Source organism: Hemitrygon akajei, chromosome 4 (genome assembly GCF_048418815.1).
Source record: "Hemitrygon akajei chromosome 4, sHemAka1.3, whole genome shotgun sequence".
NCBI lineage: Eukaryota > Metazoa > Chordata > Chondrichthyes > Myliobatiformes > Dasyatidae > Hemitrygon > Hemitrygon akajei.
In genome coordinates, this window is record NC_133127.1 from 41,293,199 (window position 1) to 41,314,405 (window position 21,207).

At 42.8% G+C, this 21,207-nt stretch overlaps 1 protein-coding gene across 6 annotated transcripts in view; it reads right to left on the minus strand.

Annotated features, from left to right (window-relative positions):
- bmpr1ba (bone morphogenetic protein receptor, type IBa) overlaps nucleotides 1-21,207 on the minus strand; it is a 544,116-nt gene that overhangs the window by 359,141 nt on the left and 163,768 nt on the right. For all 6 annotated transcript variants that reach the window (XM_073042441.1, XM_073042436.1, XM_073042437.1 and 3 more), the window contains one exon: nucleotides 18,700-18,782. The gene's annotated coding sequence lies outside the window, so the exon portion shown is untranslated. The remainder of the gene's footprint in view (nucleotides 1-18,699; nucleotides 18,783-21,207) is intronic.

The window sequence follows — 21,207 nt, forward strand, 5'->3', positions numbered from 1 at the left end:
TAGACGTTAAGAAAAAGGATGTCCTGGAGCTTTTGGATAGACCCCAGGCTACTGTGGGAGGTGAGGGATGAGATTACTGAACCTCTAGCAATGATCTTTTCATTATCAATGGGATAAAAAGGTTCTGGAGGACTGGAGGGTTGTGGATGTTGCTCCCTTATTCAAGAAAGGGAGTAGAGGTAGGCCAGGAAATTATACACCAGAAAGTCTCACTTCAGTGGTTGGTAAGTTGATGGAAAAGATCCTGAGAGGCAGGGATTATGAACATTTTGAGAGGTATAATATGATTAGGAATAACCAGCATGGCTTTGTCAAAGGCAAGTCATTCCTTACGAGCCTGATTGAATTTTTTGAGGATGTGACTAAACACATTGATGAAGGTAAAGCAAGTTGACGTAGTGTATATGGATTTCAGCAAGGCATTTGATAAGGTACCCCATGCAAGGCTTATTGAGAAAGTAAGGAGGCATTGGATCCAAGGGACATTGCTTTGTGATCCGGAACTGGCTTTCCCACAGAAGGCAAAGAGTGGGAAAAAGAGTGGGAAACAGGTCATATTCTGCATGGAGGTCGGTGACCAGTGGGGTGCCTCAGGGATCTGTTCTGGGACCCCTACTCTTCGAGATTTTTATAAATAATCTGGCTGAGGAAGTGGAGGGAGGGGTTACTAAGTTTGCTAATGACACAGAGGTTGGGGGTGTTGTGAATAGTTTGGAGAGCTGTCAGAGGTTACAGCGGGACATTGATAGGATGCAAAACTGCGCTGAGAAGTGGCAGATGGAGTTCAACCCAGATAAGTGTGAAGTGGTTCATTTCGGTAGGTCAAATATAGTATTTATGGTAAGGTTCTCGGCTGTGTGGAGGATCAGAAGGATCTTGGGGTCCGAGTCCATAGGACACTCAAAGCTGCTGCGCAGGTTAACTCTGTTATTAAGAAGGCATACAGTGCATTGGCCTTCATCAATCGTGGAATTGAGTTGAAGAGCCAAGAGGTAATGTTGCAGCTATATAGGACCCTGGTCAGACCCCACTTGGAGTACTGTGCTCAGTTCTGGTCGCCTCACTACAGGAAGGATGTGGAAACCATAGAAAGGGTGCAGAGGAGATTTACAAGGATGTTGCCTGGATTGGGGAGCATGCTTTATGAGAATAAGTTGAGTGAACTCGGCCTTTCCTCCTTGGAGTGATGGAGGATGAGAGGTGACCTGATAGAGGTGTATAAGATGATGAGAGGCATTGATTGTGTGGACAGTCAGAGGGTTTTTTCCCAGGACTGAAATGGCTAGCACAAAGTTTTTTTTACGCAGAGAGTGGTGAGTACGTGGATGGGCTGCCGGTAACGGTGGTGGAGGCAGATAGGATAGAGTCTTTTAAAAGACTTTTGAATAGGTACATGCAGCTTAGAAAAATAGAGGGCTATGGTTAACCCTAGGTAATTTTTAAGGACATGATTGGCACAGCTTTGTGGACCGAAGGACCTGTATTGTGCTGTAGGTTTTCTATGTTTCTATCTTTCTAACATGTCTCCCCTCAGCCTCTGTAGCTCCAGAGAAAACAATCCAAGTTTATTTACCGGTAGTTACTTCTGCTGGCTCATACTCTCTAATCCAGACAGCATACTGGTAAATCTCTTCTATAGATTAAACAGAGTCTCCACAATTCCTCCTGTAATGGGATAACTGGAATTGCCCTGTAGTATTAGACATTTCAACCATGGGGAAAAGCTTCTGGCCATCTACCCTATCAATGCAAAAATGCTGTTTGGCTTACTGTGATACTCAAATATTAATTGCTGTCCTCACACAAGGCAGTATTTGAACTGAGGAAAAACTGTATTATATCTGGTTAACATAAACTTACCACATAGTAACTTGGAAAAAGATTCTGACGGTCTACCTATCTATCTCTCTCATAACTTTATAAGCTTCCCTCGGGTCTCCCCTCAGTCTCCAACATGCTAGAGAAAACAAACCGAGATTGTCCCAGACTATCACTGTAGTTCATATCTTCTAATCCAGGCAGCATCCTGATAAACCTATTCTTCACTGTTTCCAATACCCCCACATCCCTCCTTTAACAGAGTGACCAAAATTGCACATAATACTCCAAGTGCAACTTAAGCAAAAAACTTTACTTGTAAGAGTATGTTTATCAGTGCAATGGCTGGTGCTGCTGACCTACAGCTCCAGCGACCCAGGTTTAATTCTGACCTTGGATGTCATCAGTGTGGAGTTGGCAAGTGACTATGTGCATTCCCTCCAGGCGATCCAGTTTCCTCCCACATCCCAAGACTATGCTGGCAAATCAGTGACGGAAAATTACAACTTTGTGTAGGGTAATAATTTTTTAAAAAGAAACAAAAGACAGGTAATGGGTGTATGTGAGAGAGGATGCTGAACGATACCAGGGAAGAAATGGAGATGTGGAATATAATGATAGAGACTTCTCCCCTGAGAGCCAGCATTAACCTGATGGGCTGAATTGACTTATCTGTGTTATAAGTATAAGATCTCCTTCATTATTCCCCTTTTAAGGACACGATCCCATTCCAAAATCAATTCCCAAGCAAATGTAGGTTGTGGGAGGGCTTACACTCTACAAAAGGCGAAGGCATACAAGACAAAGTCAGACAGCATTGCCAACAAGAGTGCATCCCTTTTCCAATGGAAGAGATGGTTAATGCCTTTGATGTATGTTTGAACAGAAAGGAACTGGAATGTCACCACCGACCTATGTACCTGAATCCACACATTATATATATATATATATATATATATAGAGAGAGAGAGAGAGAGAGAGAGAGAGCGAGACACTCACACACAACATTAAATTAAACATGCAATGTAAACAGAGGAGAACAAAAATAGTGAGGTAGTGTTCATGGATTCATTGTCCATTCAGAAATCTGAAGGTGTAGGGGAAGAAGCTGTTCCTGAAATATTGAGCGTGTGTCTTCAGGCTCCTGTACGTTTTCCTTGATGGCAGCAAAGAGAAGAGGGCATGTCCTGGGTGAGGGGGGTCCTTAATGATGGATGTCACCTTTTTGAGGCATCGCTTTTTGAAGGTGTCCTTGATTCTGGGGACGCTGGGCCCCATGATCGAGCTGGCTGAATTTACAGTCTCCTACAGCTTTTTCTGATTGGTGCAGTGGCCCCTCCATACCAGATGCAACCAGTTGGAATGCTCTACATGGTACATCTGGAGAAATTTGCCGGTTTCTGGTGGCATTCCACGTCTCCTCAAACCCTTAATGAAATATAGCCACAGTTGTGCCTTCTTTGCAATCATGCTTGGCCCAGGATAGATCTTCAGAGATGCTGACATTTGAATCTATTCATCCTTTCCAGTGCTGATACCTCGATGAAAACTGGTGTGTATTCCCTTGACTTCCCCTTGCTGAATTCCACTATCAATTCCTTGGTCTTACTGATACTGAATGCAGGGTTGTCGTTGCAACACCACTCAACCAGATGATCAATCTCGCTCCTGTCTGCCTCCTCAACACTATCTGAACTTCTGCCTACAACAGTTGTGTCATTGGCAAATTTATAGATGGTTTGAGCTGTGCCTAGCCACACAGTCATGGGTATAAAAAGAGTAAAGCAATGGGTAAGCATGCATCCTTGAGGTGCACCAGTGTTGATTATCAGCTTGGAGATGTTACTTCCAATCCACACAGACTGTGGTCTTTCGGTGAGGATGTCAGGATCCATTTGCAGAAGGAGGTACAGATGCCCAGGTTTTAGAGCTTGTTGGTTAGAACTGAGGGTATAACTGTATTGAATATTGAGCTGTAATCAAAATACAGCAGCCTGACATAGGTATTGCTATTGTTCAGGTGATCCAAGGCCGAGTGAAGAGCCAGTAAGATTGGATCCACTGCAGACCTATTGTCGTGATAGGCAAATTGCAGTGGGTCCAGGTCCTTGCTTAGGCTGAAGTTGATTCTTAGATCCTAGACAGATTCGTTGGCAGGGACATTTGCAGACATTTTCAACTTTACCCTGCTTCAATCTGAGGCTCCTACCAGCTTTAAAAAGATAACTCCATCCCAGTACCTGAGAAAAACAAGGTAACATGCCCTAATGACAACTGCTCAGTTGCTCTAACATCCACCATCATGATGCAACTCAAGAATGTGTGCTTAGGCCACTGCTTTACTCTCTCTACACTCATCACTGTGTGGCTAGGCGTGGCTCAAATGCCATCTATAAATTCACCAATGACAAAGATGGTGATGAGGAGGCATACAAGAGTGAGATGGATCATCTAGTTGAGCAATGTCACAACAGCAGCCTTGCACTCAGCGTCAGTAAGACTAAGGAACTGATTGTGGACTTCAGGAAAAGGAAGTTGGGAGAACAGCCACCAATCCTCATCGAGGGGTCAGCAGTGGAAAGAGTGAACAAATTCAACTCACTGGGCATCCATCACAACATCTCAGATGATCTACGCTTGGCCCAACATTTTGATGCAATCATGAAGGCGGCTATATTTCATTTGAGGAGAATTAGTCTGTCACCGAAGACTCCAGCAGATTTCTACAGAGGTACTGGGCAGAGCATTCTGACTGGCTGCATCAGTGCCTGGCATGGAGGCTCCACTGCACAGGATTGAAAACTACTGTAGAAGGTTGGAGATTCAGCCAGCTCCACAGCCTGCCCCCCCCCCCCCCATCAAGGACATCGTCAAAAGACGCTGCCTCAAAAAGGTGGCACCCATCATTAAGGATCCTCACTTTCCAGGACATGCCTTCTTCTCATTACTAGCATTGAGATGGAGGTACAAAAGCCTGAAGATGCACACTCAACATTTTAGAAACCGCTTCTTTCCTGCTGCCATCAGATTTCTGATGTTCAACCAACACATGAACATTGCCTCTCTATTTTGCACTCCTTTTGCACTATCTATTCTTGCTCTGTCTTTAAAAGAAGACCAAAAAGCATAACCAAAGAGTCTACTTACCCCACATTTTCCTTATTCTTGCCCTTCCCAATGGGCAGGAGATGCAAAAGTCTGAATGCACTTACAACCATGCTTAAGAACAGCTGCTCTCCCACTGTTAAAACACTATTGAAAGGTTTTGCAGTACGACGGACACTTGGCCTCACAATCTAATTTGTTATGCATCTTGCATCTTATTGTCTGCCTGTACTGGACTTCCTCTATGACTATAACACTTTATTCTACATTCTGTTACCACTTTACCTCATACCATCTCAATGCACTGTTGTAATGAATTAATCTGAGTAAGACAAGCTTTTGACTGTACCTAAGCGAAAATAATAAACAAATTTACAAATTTGCCAAATTTACTTTTCTTACTTTTGGACTGTGTGTGTGTGGCCAAAGTGTTCCAGTGACACCCCTCAGCCGCAGAGGCGCCACGTGAAACTCAGCAGTTGCCGGTTGTCCGCCCTTGTTCTCTGTAGATGCACCGCCGCCGCCCCTACCCGGACCTACCTGAATTGCAGGCAGCACGTGTAGCAGCTGTGCTGTGCTCTCCCGGCCCCAGCGAGGGTTCTGAGGACAAAGCCTGCAATCATCACGTATGGTCTAACCACAAATGATGAACCCAAACCACTCTCAAATCAACTGCACCTGTACAAACTTCAGCCTATGAACCCTTTGAGTAACTTACAGTAACCCAATCCTCCCACGTCATCCACCTTTCCTGGCTCTGACAGCTTTCATTTACAATCCCTGCACTGAGGGCCTGGATTCCTTTCCTTATTTCAATTATCATTAATTCACAGTACACAGAACAGCACAGCATTAGACAGACCAAAGAACCTATAATGTGTCAATCTTAATGCCAATTTATACTAACTGTCCTCCTCCTGTGTTTCATCATATCCCTCTACTCATTTCATTTTCATGTGCCTATCTAAAAGCTTCTTAAATTCCACTAAACTGCCTGCTTCAACTGCGTCCCTGGTAAAGCTTTCCAGGCACCTACAACTCTCTGCGTAAAGAAATTGCCCCTCACATCGCCTTTAAACATCCCCCCTTGAACCTTCATAGCATGTCCTCCAGTTGGCACTTCTAGCTCAAGGACAAGATTCTGACTGTTAACCCTATCTATGCCAGTCAAAATTTTAAGAACCCTTCTCAGATCTCAGCATCTAAAAGCACATTCACCGTTGTTGGATTGATTTAAATCAAGGACATAATGTCACAGAGAGTCATAAGATTATACAGTGAGGAAACAGGTCCTTTTGGTCCACCTCATCCACACCAACCATGACAACTGTCTGCACTAATCCCACGGCTAATTCAGATACTGAGGTTTTATAAAGCATTGGTCAGACTGCATTTGGGGTATTGTGAACAGCTTTGGACCCCATATCTGAAAAAAAGATGTGCTGGTATTGGAGACCAGAGAAATTAAAAGGTTAACATATAAAGCATTTGATGACTCTGGGCCGGTACTTACTGGAGTTTAGAAAAATCTCATTGAAACCTATCAAAACCTTGAAAGGCCAAGATAGAATGGACACATAGGGAGAGTCCAGGAACACAGCATAACAATATCCCTCTAGAATAGAGATGAGGAGGAATTTCTTTAGCCATAGGGTGGAAAATCTGTGCAATTCATTGCCACAGACAGATTTGAAGAAAGTCATTGGGTATATTTAAAGTGGAGGTTGATAGGTTCTTGATTAGCAAGGGTGTCAAAGGTTATGGGAATGTGGCAGGAGAATGAAGTTGAGAGGAAATATATATCAGCCTTGATCAAATAGTGGAACAGAATCGATAGGCCAGGTGGCCTTATTCTGCTCTTATGTCTTGTGATCTCCTTTTTGCACCCTCTGCCCTCAGACCTGATGATTCTATACCCCAGAAAACTCAGCTGTCAGTCCTGCCCTTCACCTTCACATTTCTGTAATTGCAAAAAAAAAAATCATAATTCTATGTGCTGATCCACACTTCCAACACAGGTTTACCTGTGAGACTCTTGGCAGTAATGTCTATGCAATTCAACTCACCAACCCTCTGTTTCCCTTCCTGTTGCTGTCTGCTCTGGCCACTGGAGTTCCCTGCTCTATTTTCTACATATGAGGCAGCCTCTCTAACTGCTAACTTCTCAACCTCTGCCTCACTAGTTTAAACCCTCCTGAGAAGCTCTGGCAAACCTCCATACAAGGCTGTTAGTTCCCCCTCCAGTTCAGGTGCATCTAATCTTTCTTGGTCCGGGACACCATTGCCCCGGAGAGATACTAATGACCTCTCTAATGCCCCACATCTTCAGCCATGCATTAAAAGTTAAAGTCTATCCCGAGCCTTATAAGCTCATCAGGCCCATGCTTATGCTGGTTTCCGTGGCATGAAGCGACTGAGAGTACAAGACCACCTCTCCCCTACCCCAGACAGGACGCCAGTCTATCACAAGGTTAACCCCAGCATTTTGCCTGTACCCATTTTCAGCTGGGTGGATGTTGCCTTGGCTGGGGTTCGAACTCATGACCTTCAAATCGCTAGTCCAACGCCTTAACCATTTGGCCACGCGCCACACTAGCCTTCACCCTTTATTCCTATTTCTTTATTTACTAACTTGTGGCACTTACATAAAGGAAAAAAACACTACAAAAATGCTAGAAATACAAATTTAAGAGAGAAAAGGAAGTCCAATTAATTTAAATGGAGATTCGAGAAGAAGCATAAGGGTTGTAATGAAACTTCAAATAATACAGTGCATACTGTGCACATTTATATAGCTGGGATGCCTAAGACTTTTGCACAGTACATTATTTGTTAATGTGGAGTGCAGAGTGAGTTTGTAAATCTTGTGTGAGGAAAAGATGTTGCGAATGGCGAGGGTGGAGCACCATGGGAGGGGTGTGGGACAGGTGGCAGAGAAGGAGTACCAGGGCGATGTGTGGTGCAGGTTCAGACACGCCCAGCCCTGAGACATCGGACAAGATCGCTTGATTTATTGATAATTCCAGAGAATGCCTCTCTGGTGCTTCCTGAGCCTTTCCTTCTCCCTTCCCGTTTCCCCAACCATGATTCCCCTCTCCCTGTCGCCTTCCCACTCTCTGTCCACAACAGAGACACATTACATCGCTTACTTATATCATCAAATTTGTTTTTTTTTCATGGCATTAGTATAGTGCAATGCATAAAATTACTACAGTACTGTGCAAAAGTCTTGGGCAAACGAGTTATATATTTATACAACAACACACACAAAATGCTGGTGGAACACAGCAGGCCAGGCAGCATCTATAGGGAGAAGTGCTGTCGACGTTTCGGGCCAAGACCCTTCATCAGGACTAACTGAAAGGAAAGATAGTAAGAGATTTGAAAGTAGTGGGGGGAGGGGGAAATGTGAAATGATAGGACAAGACCAGAGGGCGTGGGATGAAGCTAAGAGCTGGAAAGGTGATTGGCAAAAGTGATACAGAGCTGGAGAAGGGAAAGGATCATGGGACGAGAGGCCTCAGGAGAAAGAAAGGGGGGAAGCACCAGAGGGAGATAGAGAACAGGCAAACAACTAAATATGTCAGGGATGGGGTAAAAAGGGGAGGAGGGGCATTAACGGAAGTTAGAGAACTAACTTGTTTGCCTGTTCTCCAGCTCTTAGCTTCATCCCACCCCCTCCGGTCTTCTCCTATCATTTCGCATTTCCCCCTCCCCCCACTACTTTCAAATCTCTTACTATCTTTCCTTTCGGTTAGTCCTGACGAAGCATCTCGGCCCGAAACGTCGACAGCGCTTCTCCCTATAGATGCTGCCTGGCCTGCTGTGTTACACCAGCATTTTGTGTGTGTTGTTTGAATTTCCAGCATCTGCAGATTTCCTCGTGTTTGCTCTATATATTTATACACATCATTTATCACACCAATAATGAGTGTAGTTACGATATGATTGACATTCTTTAATGCAGGAGTTCCTAACCCTTTTTATGACATAGCCCCTACCATTAACATACGAGGAATCCATGGGCCCCAGGTTGGGAACCTCTGCTCCAATGGAATGCAAATGTTTGTTTCGCAATGTTTTCCTAGTCTGTGAACATTTGGGCAGATAAGGGCAGGGTTCAGGACTGTGATAGGAAAGGGAGAAGACAAGTTAACAGGGCTTTGAAAAGGGAATACATTTAAACTGAAGCTTCAAGAAAAATGAAACCGTCACACAAATCAGAACAGGTGACCTCAGTGCCCAATGCTCCTACATATTTCATAATGGCAACAAATTCTGCTCCCACTCTCACCCTCAGATCTCCCTCGTCACCACTCTGAGCTCCCCTCTTTCCTCAGACCTCAGACCCTTGATCTAACAGCCAAGAGAAACTGGTTTAGATCCTGGCAGTACTGCATCCAGATCTCTAACTTCTTCCAGCTCCGACGAAATGTCGTCCATCTGAAACATTTAACTTTTATTTTTCCTCTCCCTGCTGAGAACTTCCAGAACTTTCTGTTTTTTTTTTATTTCAGGATTCCAGCGCCTGCGGTATTTTGCTTTTGCTGCTGTATTTAATGTGGTGTTGCTTGCAACCGCACAAAAGGCACAGAGCATAATAATCAAAGGGGAAAACAGTTAGAGCAAAGGGAAATTCTGTATGGAAGGCAGCAAGTATGGCAGCATCCCTATCTTACTGAGGTGTGCTTTTAAGTGGGCCTCAAACTTGGGAAGCAACACCTAAAACAGACCTGCATTATCTGATTATACTATCGGACTTAACATTAGCTTCTGTGTGATAATACACAGACTCCTTTTTTTCATATAGACCCAGAGCAAGATAAACACAGCTGCTCAAAAGATAGTATTACACAAATAGTGGTTCTCTCATTCTGAATGGCTACTAACAGTGGGTCTTTTCATGGAAAGAAAACCTTCCCACGGCCCTCTGCATTGGTGAATGGAAGCCTGGAACTCATTGTCATCAGTTTCTTCTGAAGGTGACTGGGTTTCGCGTAGAACCTTACCTATGTACTCAACAGGTTATGGTACTGAAGATCAGTGAAGTGGAGTTCTGGTCCAGGAAGCAATTTGTCAATAATTTGGGCCACCGTTTGTAAACACTTTCCACTCTGAGACTCACAGAATCATTGAAATGTATAGGGCAGAAACAGGCCTTTTCGGCCCATCTCATCACTGCTGCCTGTGATCTTGCTTACATTAATCCTATTTGCCCACATTGGCCCTCTGCCATTCCTGTCAAACTACCCGTCCAAACACATTGTAAGTGTACTTGCTCCATCACATGCTCTGGTAACTGTTCCTGTGTGAAAAACCTACCCTCAGATCTTCAAATTTCTCCCCTCTCACCTTAAACCTATGCCCCCTATTTCTAGACTTGCCTGCCCTGGGGAGGGGTGGTTCTGATATGGTCAGTACTCACAGCCTTTTCCCCAGCGTTGCGGAATCAAGACCTAGAGCAAAGGCTTAAGGTGAGAAGGGAGATGTAGTTGGAACATGAAGGCCAACTTTTTCACCGTGAGAGTGGACAGTATATGGAACAAGCAGACAGGGCTATACTTAAGGGAGGAACAGTAGCAATTTTTAAAAGGAATTTAGACAGATACATGCACAGAAAAGGTTTAGAGGGATATGGGCCAGACACGGGCAAATGGGACAAGCTTAGGTGAGAAGCTTGGTTGGCATGGACCATTTTGGCTGAAGGGCTTATTTCTGTGCTGTATGACTCTATCAATCCTGTGTACGGGCCTGATAATTTTATAAATGTCTATCAGGTCACAATTCCAGTGAGAAAAAGCCCAGCCTTTCAGATCTTTCCTTGTGAATACAGCCCTCTACTCCAAGAAACATTCTGATGAATGCCTTTTGCACTCCCTCTGTTGCAACCACATCCTCCCTGAAGTGTGGCCATAAGAAATGTACACTGAGTGCGGTCAAACCAACGTTTTGTACAACTGCAACATGACATGGCAGCTCCTATACTCAATGCCTCTGCCTGTGAATGCAAGTATACCAAATGCCTTTCACTACCCTATCCGCCTGTGTTGCTAGTTTCAGGAAGCTGTGGATTTGCACTCCATGGACATGAATACCCTCAAGATGCTTGCCACTTACAAGTCAATGGAGCTGCATGTTGGAGGGAAAGCTGAGCCTTAACTGATCACAGTCAAATTTCTCTCTACCAACACAACCCATTCGGACCCTTGTCATAAATATTCAAATCCACTCTTTGGCACTTTGATAATTGTATGTCATTTATTAAATAGATTTACTAAATTTATTTATTAAATAAAACTAATACCAATTAAAGTGTCTAATTGTCATAAAACCCGAGTGTCTTTCAAGGAAAGATATTCTGGCCCTCAGCTGGACTGGCATATACTTAACTCACTTCCAGATGAAGGTAGTAGCTTTTTCTCTCCAAAGTGTTCAAAAACTGCCCTTCCACCAACTAGCACAGGTCTTTAATCCACTTCTAGCTAGGAACTTTGTCTCCCAATTAAGTGGCCGCTAATGCAATTTCTCTCTGACATTATATTAAAAGCCACTAGAATAAAGCAGATAATGGGTCTGAGAAGCAATTAGCAATGGCCTCATTCTAAGAATTATGTCTGAAAACATAAATGATGAAAAAGAAATAATGCATTCAATTACCACTCCCTTCACCTGAATCTACCTGCCGCCAGTCCACATTTGCTCCACAACTTCCTTGTACTTTTGTATACTGACTGCCTCTCCCTCGCCTTCCAGTCCAGAAGAAGAGCCTTTATCTGAAACACTGACGGTCCATTTTCCTCCATAGATGCTGCCTGATCATCTGAGTTCCAGTGTCTTTGATGGTGATTTAGCTACACTGTACCCACTCATTATGATAGGTCAGGTAAATGAAATTCACTCTTTTGGAATTTATAAAACACCACCATTAACACCATTATTTATAAAAAAAATAATGAAATAAATACAAGTCAAAAGAAATAACAAATTTTGACAACATTTTGTCAAGGGGTTGAGTTAAGAAAGACCATGACACGGGCAGATTCCTAGGAATTTAACACTTCTGTAATGCAGAAATGTGCTGTATACCCATAGAAATAAATAGATTGCATTTGCTCAAAGTAATAACATATGTATGTCAGGCCACAGAAGCTTTTAACAAGAAGTCATCATTTTCCAAATTCCACCTATTATAGAGAAGAGTTACTCCTCTGACAGGAATGAACTGTTAGTAAAATGATGGCACTCAGATTAATTCAGTCTTCAGTGGTCACAAATTCATTGCAGAACCAATCTGTTCATATTGAACTTTCACCACAAACTTAATACTTTGCCACACTTCAGATAAAATTACAATTTTATTTGATGACTCATCAATATTGCTTAGATTCAACAGCAAGTCGATTTATTTAGTATCTTCAATGTAATGTCAAGCCATGTTGTTTCACCACGGGTTATTAATCAAAGTTTTACACAAGTCACACCAGAACATATTAGCCTAGATGACCAAATGCAGTAAGTGATAGCACAGAACATATGCAAATGATATAGGAACCACAACAACTTCAGGGTGAAGAGAAAGACAGAAACTTTGAGGAAATAATTGTAGAACTCAGGGCCTTAGCATCTGAAGACATGCCACCAAAAAAAAGTTATATTGTATTGTGCTTATTTACCTGAAGCCATCAAAGTCCATAGCAGTTCTCAGAGCAACCCCATCAGTGTCATTCTCCCACTTATTTTCTGTAACCCATTCTCTTTCATATGCCCATCAATTCTCATCTGACTGTCCTAACATCTAACCGCACCATAGATACAGAGGTCTATTAACTGACAAGCAGTTCTTTGGGGTGCGGGAAGAATCAAGAGGATCCAGAAGAACTGATGTGATCAGAGGGGAATGTGCAAGTTCCACACAAACAACACTGGGAGTTAGGATCAAACCTGGGGCTTCGAAGCTCTAAGGCAACAGCACTAACTGTTATGGGCCACACTACCACCATTTTGCAATCAACTCAAAATATTGGCAGGTTGTAGCAACTGATCACAATAAGGAGAGACCAAATTATATTTACAAATTCTATGATACTTTAAATAATAATTATCTACTTAAGTATCACTTGAAATGGGAATTAAGGGCTGTAAACTATCCAGTGCTCCACAGAGCATACAAAAACCGAAGGGCAAATGGTATATCAAGTGAACAGAGACCAAGGTAAAATTCCAAACACTGACTCCCAATTGTGACTGGAGTCTTGGGAGAGTGGAATTTTGAAACTGTCCAAAAAGGATTTCCATGTCTGCATCTCTCAAATGTGTATTGTGACAAGTATCAGAGTGTTCCAGAGTTAAAGAGCACAGAATCAGCCCAACACACCTATGCCTGCTAACCCACTTTCCCCATGTTTGGCCTATATCCCTCCAAACATTTCATACCAATGTATCTGACAAATATCTTTTAAATATTGTTATTGCACCTTCTTTAACCACATCCCCCGACAGCTTGTTCCATAAAACCACCATTCTATGAGTGAAAATGTTGCCCCTCGGTCCACTTCACACCTTTCCCTTCTCAACTTAAACCTATGCTCTCTAATTGTAGATTCCTCCACTCTGGGAGAAAGATTTTGATATTCATCTTAACTACTCCCCTCCTGATTTTACGAACTTCTATACGGTCAATCCTCAAACTCTGACAGTCCAGGGAAAGAAGACCCAACCGATCCAGCATCTCCTTAAGCCCTCCAGTACAGTAACATTCTTGTGAATCCTTTGTGCATCCTTTTCAGTTAACTGGCATCCTCCTTTTGATTAGGTGACCAAAACTGCATCAGCAAACTGTCGGCACACGTACACCACAGTGGTGTGCACTTAGCACCACGCTCCCCTCACTTTATACTTCCAACGAATCGGCAGATGAGAGATATGAGTGATTGAAAATCTGTTTGCATGGTACCACAACAACAATCTCTAACTCAATGTCAGCAAAAGCAAACAGCTGATTATCGATTACAGGAGGAAAAGGCCAGAGATCCTGGAGCCAGTCTTCACTAGAGGAATGGAGATGGAGGGGGTCAGAATCTTGAAATTCCTTGTTATTAACATATCAGAGGATCTGCACTGGAACCAGCACAATTTTGTCATCACAATAACAATAGAACAGTGCCCTTACTTTCTTAGAAGTTTGCATCGATTGGGCATATCTTCAAAACTTTGACAATATTCTATAGATACAGAGTGAAGAGCATCCTAACAGGTTGCATCATGGTCTGATACGGAATTCCCAATGCCCACGAATGGAAATGTCTACAGAAAATGATGGATACAGTCCTGTCCATCTCACGGAAAGCCCTCCATGCCATTGGGCACTGCCACAAGTAAGCAGCATCCATCATTAATTATCTCCACCGTCCAGCTCTGCCCTCTCCTTTGCTACTACCATCAGACAGGAAGTACAGAAGCCTCCGCTCCCGTACCACCAGAAGGGTTATAACCTGTCAATCATCCGTTTCCTAAACAGGGTGGATAACTTCATTCACACTACTCTGAATTGATTCTATAACCTACCGCCTTCAAGGACTCTGTACAACTCATGTTTCAGTATTAATTTTATTTGCACAGTTTGAGTTCTTATCACATTGATTGTTTGTCAGTCGTTTATGTATAATTAATTTAACAAAATTCTATTGTATTTCTTTTTCCCTGTAAAAGCCAGATATTGACTGAATTTCAAGGTGGTATATGTAACATGTACATAATTTGATAATAAATTTACTTTGAACTTTGAACTGTAAACACTACTACGAATGTGCTCTCACCGGAATCTGGTACAGTGGCAATATACAAACAAGAGAAAGTCCACAGATGCTGGAAATCCAAAGCAACATACAAAATGCTGGAGGAACTGAGCATGTCAGGAAGAGAGTAATCGGTCAACGTTTCGGGCCGAGACACTTCTTTGAGACTCAGTGGAAAGGAAGGATATGCCTGAATTAAAATGTAGGGGGAGGGGAAGGAGGAAACCTAGCAGGTGATAGGTGAAACCAGATGGATAAGAAAGATAAGGGCTGGAGAGGAAGGAATCTGATAAGAGAAGGGGAAGGAGGATACGACATCCTAACTCTTGTACTCAGTTAACATAACAGTCCAACTTTTTGCACTTGGTCAGTTGAGGAATTGACTTGACCGCTTGCAATACCATGCCACCACTGGAATGAGGATGAAAATAACCAGACTTCCAAGAAATTGTAATGCCAGTAACAAGGGCAAATTCACCTTTAATTTTCCTGTGCTTGGTCACTTTGAAAAACAGGTTTAGTGCAATCCGTGACAGCCAGGTTTTGACTAAGTTTGGAAAGAAACAAAATGTTCCAGTGTTGCATGGCTCAGTGGATGCCCTTGCAAATGACAATTCTTCTGTTGTTCCAGCAAACACAGATCACTTGTGTGCAGTTAAAGATCATGTGGGGAAATGCATGTGATATGAATCACTAACAAGAGGAATGGACTGAGAAATGAGCAGACAAAACACAAGAACTCTTCAAACCCAGCAGTGAATGTATGTGTCCTAACTCAACAAGAGTTCGATCTCATCCAGTTGACATGAGATTTGTGGAGCTACACTCTAGACCCAGGCAGCTTCCTGGTAAACCTCTTCTGCATTCTCTCCTAAGTCTCCACATTCTTCCTGTAATGGGGTGTCCAGAATACTTTGAATACTTTTAGGGCAGAGGTAGATGGATTTTTGATAAGGCAGGAAATGAGAGATTATTGGGAGTTGATGGGAATGCTAAACAAAGGTTACAATTATTGACGGTAGAGTAGACTTGAGGGGGCCAAGTAACCTGCTCCTGCTCCTAAGTCTAAGTCTGTATGTGGGTGTGCACGGGTAGCAGATCAGCTGCTCTCCCCGCCATTTGACTAGCTCTGGGGAAGGATGGTGTTCGGGCACTAGCACAGGTATAGGACACAATGAGAACCAATGTTCAGGTGCCCTGTGGCAGCAAGGGTTTGACTCTGTGCATGATGCATCTCTGTGCCCATTGAGGCTGCTTCAGTGCACTAAAGGCAACAGCAGTGGACCTGATACAGAGCTTCTGAAACATTCAACAGGGCAGGCAGCATCTGCACAGAGCAAAGCAGAGTTAATGTTTCAGGCTGAAGACTATTCATCAGAACTGCAAAGAAAGAAAATGTGAGTGCTCTCTCTGATTACAGGTCTTCACCCTGAAGCATTCCACTTTCTGTTCCATAAACACTGCCAAACCTGCCTGAGCTTTTCCAGCATTTTCTGTTTTTGTTTGGAGGGGCCTCTGCACAGCATCAGAAAAAGCAGCAGAAAGTTGTAAACTCGGCCAGTTCCATCATGAGCACTAGCGTCCCCAACATCAAGGACACCTTCAAAAGGTTATGCCTCAAAAAGGTAGTATCTGTCATTAAGGAATCCATCAACCCGAACATGCACTCTTCTCATTGCTACAATCAAGGAGGAACTATAGGAGCCTGAAGACACACATTCAATATTTTATGAACAGTTTCTTCCCCTCTGCCATCAGATTTCTGAACGGACAATAAACCCATAAACATACTTCTTTTTTTTTGCTTTTACACTACTTAATTTAATTATATATACATATGCATATAAATATATACTGTAATTGTAATTTAGTTTTTTATTATGTAGTGTAATGTATTGTTGCTACAAAACAACAAATTTCATGACATACCCCAGTGATATTTAAGCTGATTATGATTCTGATGTCTCTCTTGTAGGCTGCTTTCTGAACTGTTTATGCCTACTAACACACCCAAGATTTGTGTTGAGGTGCACACCAAGTCCAGCCACATCAATTCATGCTGTTTCACAGCTTGAAACAGACTCCAAAAGCAGCGAGTTCTTGTGGAATTTTTGCAATACCAAATGAACTCAACGGGAAATGGAACTTTGGGAAAATTCAGAATGAGTCCCTTCCAGCAACAAAAGGTGAAGAAGATATCAGCAGGACTACTGAACTCCAACACTAGTCAACATCAAACCAGTATTGCCCATTGATTGGCATCATCATCTACCGCCTCTATTTTTTTTGGCTGATGTTATAGAGCTACAGAATGCTACAACACAGAAACAGGCCTTTTGGCCCATCTAGCCCATGCTGAACTACTATCCTGCCTGGTCCTATTAATCTACACCTGGATCATAGCCTTTCACAACCCCCCATCCCAGATTTCCCCAAAGTGTCGAAATCGAACCCGCATCCATCACTTCCACTACCAGCTTGTTCCACACTCTCACTGCCCTCTGACTGAAGAAGTTCCCCCTCATGTTCCCTTAAACATTTCACCTTTCACTCTTTACCCATGACCTCTAGTTTTAGTTTCAGCCAACCTCAGTGGAAAATCTCTGCTTGCATTTACCCTGCCTATACTCCTCATAATTTTGTAAACCTCAATTAAATATTCCCTCAAGGGTGTTCCCCACTTACGGGGTAATGGGGAGCCTGACAGGTTAATAGAAGCAGAGCTGATATTTCCCCTTTCTGTGGTTTCTAGAAACAAAGGCCTCAATCACAAAACAAGAGATGAGGCATTCACGATGAGACGACTTAGAGATGAGAAGAAATCTCACTACCCTGAGAGTAGTGAATCTTTGGCATCTCCACCAAAAGGAGCTGTACAAAATTTAATGCTGAGTATATTCAAAAGCTATGTAGATATTCAGGGAATCAAGAGACACACGGTAAACACGAGGTAGTGGCACTGAGCTAATCAATGTCATGACCTTTTTGAATGGTAGAGCAAGCACAAAACATACCCTGGCTTCTATTTCCAATGGTCTTTCATTAACTCAATGAAATTTGCCCACAAATGTGCCATGGACATCACTTCATAGCCCCTTGGGCACTTGTACAGTGAAAACATCAGGTTTAAGCTGAACTTAGAGCCCTAACTCTTTAACTAGGCGTTGGGATCCTATGCAAACAAGTGGCTTGCTTGATCATTGCTCCTATGCCATACCTTGGAATATTTTACATTACAGACCTTTAATAAATTAATATATTAAATTGGTTTATTATTGTCACATGTACCGCAATACAGGGTGAAAAAAAACTTCTGCATGGCATCCATGCAGATCATTTCATCATATCAGTACACTGAGTTTGTATAGGGAAAACCAAAAACAGAAAGCAGAATAAAGTGTTGTTGTTGAGTGTCATCGAGTTGTTGCCGATTCACAGCGACCCTATGCGTAGTGAAGTTGTCCTTGGGGTTTTCATGACAAGATATGGAGATAGACTGTCAGGCTTTTCTTCCAGAATAAAATATTTCACAGATAAAAAGAGCAGGCAGACAAGAAGGTGCAAGGTAATGATGAGTTAGATTATGACACCAAGAATCCCTCTTAATGTACAAAAAGGAGAACATGCAATCTTATAACAGTAGGACAGAAGATGTCCTTGCACCTAATGGCATGTGCCTTCAGGCTTTTTATCTTCTGCCCAATAGGAGGGAAGTGAAATGAGAATTTCTAGTGTGGCTGAGGTCCTTGATTATGCTGGCTACTTTATAGAGGCAGCAAGAAGTCTAAAGTCTATGGCAGCGAAGTTGGTTTTCATGATGTGCTGAGCTGTGTCCACAACTCTCCAGTTTACAAAATAACAGATTCAGGTATAGCAATGCAACAATCATATCCATGCCTCAAGGCAAGAATGAGAGAATTTAACATATTAAATTGCCAAAGCACTTCTAATAGCTTTCGGAGTTTCAAACCGTAGCTCTTACCTGCTGGCTCTTTCCCCCTCTAGAATGGCAAAGGTGAGGTCAGTTTAGACAGCGTGCCTGTGACTGTCCACTCACGGTGTGTTCTGCTCAAAAAAATAAATACTTGTGAGTATAAGTCAAATGTAAAAGTGTCAAATTACATTACTGAACACAACTAACTGACTTTGCTTACAGCCCAGCATTGTGCTTACAATCTGGAGACTTTGCCTGGAACCTGTGCCAGTGTAAAATTTACCCCCAGGCATTGCAAAGATCAGTGTGAGCAAACTGCCATTGTTCAGCAGTTGTGAAAGGTCAAGCTATAAACATCATTTGCTCCCTACTCAGGCTAAACCTCAAATATTTGTAGCATTGTTCCATGACAACAGGATCACAGTCAACTTGCTATGTAAAAGGATTCATGAAGCATAGCAGGCCTTAATAAACTGGCTGGTTACAAACAGCTAACAGTCCTGCTGTTGAACTTGAGATAACTCACACCATCTTGCTCAACTGAAAATGACTTTTGCAAAGGCATTTATGTGGTACATGGCCTTCCTGGGAACTATAGACATAAATTAACTTCTTTTACTTCATGATAAAGTTGTAAGTCATAATGCCAGTATTTGTTACTCATCTCTAAATGACCTCCAGACTGCTCTAGTGGCAATTGAGTCACATATCAGTGACAATAAACCTGATTCTGATGCCCTTCAGGTCCCATTAAATATTTCACCTCTCATCTATGCCTTTTGAGTTCCCTTTCCCTGGGGAAGAAGACTATCTATGCCCCTCATGATTGTGTACAACTCTCTAAGGTCATCCTTCAGTGTTCTGCACTCCATGAAATAAAGTCACAGTCTTCCCAACCTTCCCCTAGAACTTGGGTCCTTGAATCATGGCAACATATTGTCATTTTAAATTTTACAAAGCAAGATGTTACAACAGGGATTATGGCCAGGTAAGTAACTTTAACCATTAAATTGCACGATGAAGTCAGTTGGATTGTGCTTGGCTCAGACCCTGCGCACATCTCGAGTCCACGCCTGTCTTCAACTCAAGTTGCAGTGGGCACAATAGAAGGCAAGGACCTGCTGACTTTTCACCATAGACAGACAGCAACTCTCTATGGACACACACTCTAGCCATTAATGCAATCCAGTCTATTAACATCTCAGTTCTGGGCAACCCATCACTGGAAGGATGGGGAGATTCTGGAAAGAATGCAGAGGAAGTTTACCAGGACATTGTTCGGATTATAGGATATGAGCTATGAGGAGAGCTTCGTAGAGGCTGAGTGGAGACCTGATAGGTGTCTGTAGGATTAGGAGAGGCATAGATAGATAACAAGTATCTTTTTCCTAGAACTGGAATGTCTAATACATACATGCATTTAAGGTGAGAGCAGGTAAACTCAAAGGATATGTGCAGGGCAAATTTTTTTACACAAAGATTCATGGGTGCTTGGAATGTGCTGCCTGAAATGGTGGTGAAGGCAATATGATAGAGGCATTAATGTGGCTCTTAGATAGGCTAATGAAAGAACAAACGGAGGGAGCAAAACTTGAAGAATTCAGTGTCAGTGGGAGGAAAGAAATTGTGGATGTTTCTGGTCGAAACCCTGCATCGGGACTGAGAATGGATAGGTGAAATGACCAGCAGAGAGAGGCATATGGGAGAGGCAAGAAAGGATTCTAAGGTGATTGGTGGACTGAGGAGGAGCGTAAAACAGACAGGTAATGCCAGGTAGGGGAAGAGTAGGGGTGGAGTTAAGAGACTGTGGCAGCAGGAACTTAGCATAGTGTTTCCGGCCGAGACTGATAACGTCCCAATGAACGGTCTCAGCCCAAATCATCAACAGTTTATTTCCCTCCATAGATGCTGCCTGATCTGCTGAAATCCTGCAGTATCTGTGTATGTTGCTCAAGATTTACAGCACCTGCAGAATCTCCTGCCTGAGTGATATATGGAGATGGAGAGAGAAAGAGAGAGGGGGGAGGAAAAGGTATAAAAAACAACAGATGGAGCAAGGTGGGGGGTGGAGAGTGTGAAGCAGGGAGACAGCTGCTGGAGGGAGATAAACAGGAACACAAATCACTACCAGAGCTGGATTAGGCTAAATAAGAGGTTAGAATGAGACCCATTAGAGTCGACAGGAAAGGTGAACAACAGCTGGAACCAGATGGGTGTAGGGTGAAACCCGTGTGTGAAGTGAGTGGATGGAGACAGGAGGGGGTAGTTTAAAAAATGCTGCTCAACCCACTGAGTTCTTCCAGTAGGACTGTGTCTTACTCCAGATTCCAGCATCTGTAGTCTCTTGTGCCTCCAGAGACGGAGGGATACGGACATTGAGTAGACAGAAGGGATTAGTTTAGTGCGACATTTAATTACTAGTTTAATTAGTTTTTCACAACATTGCAGGCCAAAGGACTTATTCCTGTGCTATACTGTTCCATGCTCTTTTTAACTCCTGGCTCAGATTCTTCCATTGAGATATAATATGCAATTTCCACACTCCTCGACAAAATA